Source organism: Adiantum capillus-veneris, chromosome 6 (assembly GCF_014529385.1).
Source record: "Adiantum capillus-veneris isolate H3 chromosome 6, ASM1452938v2, whole genome shotgun sequence".
NCBI classification, from domain to species: domain Eukaryota; kingdom Viridiplantae; phylum Streptophyta; class Polypodiopsida; order Polypodiales; family Pteridaceae; genus Adiantum; species Adiantum capillus-veneris.
The window spans coordinates 82,150,292-82,154,865 of NC_140936.1; positions in this window are offsets into that span (position 1 = coordinate 82,150,292).

The window sequence follows — 4,574 nt, forward strand, 5'->3', positions numbered from 1 at the left end:
TACAAAGTGAGGGCATCTCTCTAGATTCTATCACCTATGCTTTCATCTTGAAGGCATGTGGCACTACCTTGATGTTCAAAATGTCGTCTCTTCAATTGATCTCAAGAAGATTTACATTATTTTCACTTGATACAAAGCAAGAACATCTCTTTCTATACAATCACCTACAGCGCTTTCATCTTGAAGGCATGTGGTACTATGCATAATCGAGAGCTCTCTAGCTCAAAACATACATTTTGCAAACCTTCACATGCATTGCTCTCTTAGATTGCACTGATTTCAAGATGTGTTGAACAAGGGAAGAATCTCTATACTCTTTTCAATTGATGTGAAATGAGTGTATCTCTCAAATTGTAGTGGTTGCAAGATGTGCTAAATAGGGACAAGTCCATGAAGCTCCAAGCTCTTTTGAGCTGATGTGAAATGAGTACATCTCTCTATATGCAATCACCTATGCTTGCATCTTGTAGGAATTTGTCAATTTGGAGGACACTAAGATAGGCCATGTAAATTACAATCACACTGTTAGTCACGGATTGACAAAAAAATGTATATGCTTGGCATTGCCTTAGTTGACATGTATGCCAAATGTGGCAGGGCTAGGAAGCCCTGGACTGTTTTCAGCAAATACAAACCAATGGCATTGTTGTAAATGCAACCAAAAAAAACTGAGAGTTAGCAAAGTTTCCTCTCATCATCCACCATTGTCATCTATTTAGGCTTGCTCCTGCCTTGAGCTTGCATGCCTTCTATCTTGGATTCATCAAATCAAACTTTTCAAATTGTGTCAATTCTCAATTTTGTAGATGTGGATGCTAATTATTTATTTTTGTTTCTCGATTGCAAATTTTGTTGATCATCACTTTGTCAAATTTTAATTGTAAAACCAATGCTTATTCTCCCTCCCCTCTCTCTCTAGTGCCAATGTGAGAGCCTTCCCAACCCTCTCTCTCTCTCTCTCTCTCTCTCTCTCTCTCTCTCTCTCTCTCACACACACACACACACACACACACATGCATGCAATCAATCAAACTCTCTATAGTGATTGGTGCTCTCTCTCACTCACTTAAACATGTGTTCTCTCTCTCTCTCTCTCTCTCACACACACACACACACACACACACACTGTGTACAAGATATCCGCAACAAATCATTGGAGTCCCATTGTTGAATTGTTGAGCTCAATGTACTTCATTCATTCAATAAAAATATGGAAGCCCTTCGTGCAAAGCTCCAATACCTCAACGAGTTGCATATTGACTTTGTCTCTCTTACATGCACACATATTGAGGAAATGGGTATTTATGTCTCACATACACACACATATAGACAAAACATGAATACACTCATATGTTACTAAGATTTGAGCATCAAGATCAAAGATCATTTATGACATGAAAGGTTTGTGCAAACATACAAAGGGAGGTACATTGAGCAACACATGGAGGGAATTTCTTTATGGCCTTCAAAATGTAAAGAAAAGCCACCCTTCAAATGGTTTTCAAAAACAAAAGTAGTAAGTGGTCAGCCTTGAAATCTAAGGGCTAGAGTGAAAATCCTATTATAGATTTAGATAGAGTACTAAGTTTTTTTTGTAATTTCAATCCCAAGACTAAGAAGTCTTTTCATTTTCTACCATCTTTTTGGCATGCCCCATAGGGGTAAGGTCTTAGTGATGCCTTCCCATTTTGGCCTGCCCAAAGGGTAGAGCCTTAGAGATGGGTTTTAATGAGGATTATTAGTGATGAGCCTCTGAAAATCGTCATTAAAAAATTATTAGTGATGAGCCTCTGAAGATGACCTCTTTTCTGGTGTAGAAGAGGAAGAAGAGAAGGATGATGATGAAGCAGATGAGTATATGAAGAGGTTTTTGAGCACAAATCCTAAAAAGAACTTGTCTGAGGTGAAGACTTTATGCAAAGCCCGACTTGGTCACAAACAAGGCCGAGAAGTGCTTATATGTAGTCTATACGACAATATACTGGTTCAAGGGATGGAAATCTCTTCTTGGCCATGGAGAGACCTTCAAGAAGAAGAGGATACAGTAACATAGAGGCTATATTGAGGCTATCAAAGAAGCCCTATGAGTGCATAGCACATCTACCTCTTGTAGCAACATTGCCTCTATAGAGACATGCACTACATCCTTTAGCCTCAAGGCTCCCAACAATAAACCATGTCAATATTGTGTGGCTTCCAATCCTCCTTGTTTCACAGACTATCAATTGTACTTAGTGGTTAGTCGAGGGTACTAAATGAAGTGGAAGATCTCTCTCTCTCTCTCTCTCTCTCTCTCTCTCTCTCTCTCTCTCTCTCTCTCTCTCTCTCTCTCTCTCTCTCTCTCTCTCTCTCTCTCTCTCTCTCTCTCTCTCGCTCTCGTTCTCTTGTTGAGCTTATATGTGAAGATACTCTAAATATAGCCCTCGATCCCCTCTATATATTTACCATCTTGTGTCACGCATATTCTACACACTTTGAGGTTGCATTCTCCACGTATCATCTCTCTATCTCTTTCTTTGTCTTCTCAACATGGTATCAAGGCGTGGTTTATTTTTCTTCAAAAAAATAGAGGGTTTTTTTGCCTTGCACAGCTTCTCACAGCGCGCGCACAGTAAAAATATGCAATTCAAAAAAACCTAAAATCATCCTAACTTTATGCTCAAAACTCAAACTTCAGTGTTTGAAGAGTCATTCTTAAGATTTTGGGACGTTCAAAGTTGTTGATCATCATAGATTTGTCAAATCTGCATCAAAATTAACTCACAAGAAATTGGTAACTTTTTTTAATACGTTTTTAATTGAAATCATCAAAAAGTATGAGCTTTTATATTTTCAAATCTATTTGTGCTAAGCTTCTTGTAATGAATCTTTGATTTATCTTTCCTGCATCATATTCAATTTGATTTACATAAAAGAACTTAGATCAAGAGTTAATTATGATGTATTAAATTAGATTTCTATATTGATACATGTTGAGGTTTTTGTTGCATGATTCTTGGAATTCCTTTTCATGGATCATATGCAATTCGATTTGTGTAAAACAAATTAGAGTAAAAGTTAGGCATATAGAAAATTATACAATGTCTTCAATTCAGCTTCTTGTTACATAATTTTAAATTTGTTTTTATGTATTATATGCAATTCCATTTATGTAAAAGAAATATATTAAATGTTAAGCATGTTAAATCTACATCGTTTCCAATTAGATTTATATATTGAAAGAAATAGATAAATTGATTGATTTCTATACTTACTCTGTATATATATCACATATATCTTGGTGCATGTGCATCGAGTTACATCAAAGTTATATCACTTGAAATCTTTTTATCTTACTTTTTGTTTTGATTGTGTGTGTGTGTGTGTGTGTGTGTGTGTGTGTGTGTGTGTGTGTGTGTGTATATATATATATATATATATATATATATATATATATATATATATATATATACATACATACATACATATATATACATATATACATATATGTATATATATGTATGTATGTATGTATGTGTATATATATATATATATATATATATATATATATATATATATATATATATATATATATATATGTATGTATATATAGTAAAATTATTGAAAGTTATACAATCTTGATAATCTGTGTTGTATTTCAAGAATTATGTTTAGAAAATTCTTCTTATTTCTTTCCATAATATGAATATTAAAGTGTTATTTTTCAATGATTTATGTAGCTATATCTCAAATACTTACGATTTTGATGATTTATTTTATAATCTTCAATTGTTATTGATACTTATGCTTTGATAATTCACATTATTTATCTTCTTTGTGAATGGCAATGGTTATGTTTTTGATGATTTATCAAAGAGTTATAGTTTTTGATGACTTATTTTCTCTTTTGATTGAAAAAATCAAATAGTTACAATTTTAATGATTTGATATCATTGATAACTCATGTCAAATTGTTATAATTTGTTGATTCATACTAATTCTTTACATATATATATAATTAAAGAGTTATAATTTTGATGATTTATCAAAGAGATACATTTTAACAATTTATTTTCTACTATAATATTAAAAAAATTATGATTTTTTCTCATCATCAATTATTATAATCATTTATTATTAAGATTTATATTTTTATGTGATAATTAGGAGTCTTTCCTACTAATCATTCATTGTTGAGATAGTTATTACTCCATGGAGTTGTTCCATGATGCCTTTTCATGATGATTAGAAGTGGTTTGTACTGTTTGTTCAAATTTTTTTTTGAAATGGTTATTATTCCATAGAGTTATTCCATGATACCATGATGCGTTTTCATGGTGATTACAAGTCGTTTGTATCGATCATTTGTTATTGAGATGATTATTAATCTATGGAGTTATTACATAATGTCATTATGTATTTCCATGACGATCACAAATCGTTCATATTGATCATTTGTTATTGATATTGTTACATATATGGAGTTATTCCATGATGTCATGATGAGTTTCCATGATAATCACAAGTTATTCATACTGATCTTTCTATTATTGGTATATTTATTATTCCATGGAGTTGTTCCATGAAGTCATGAT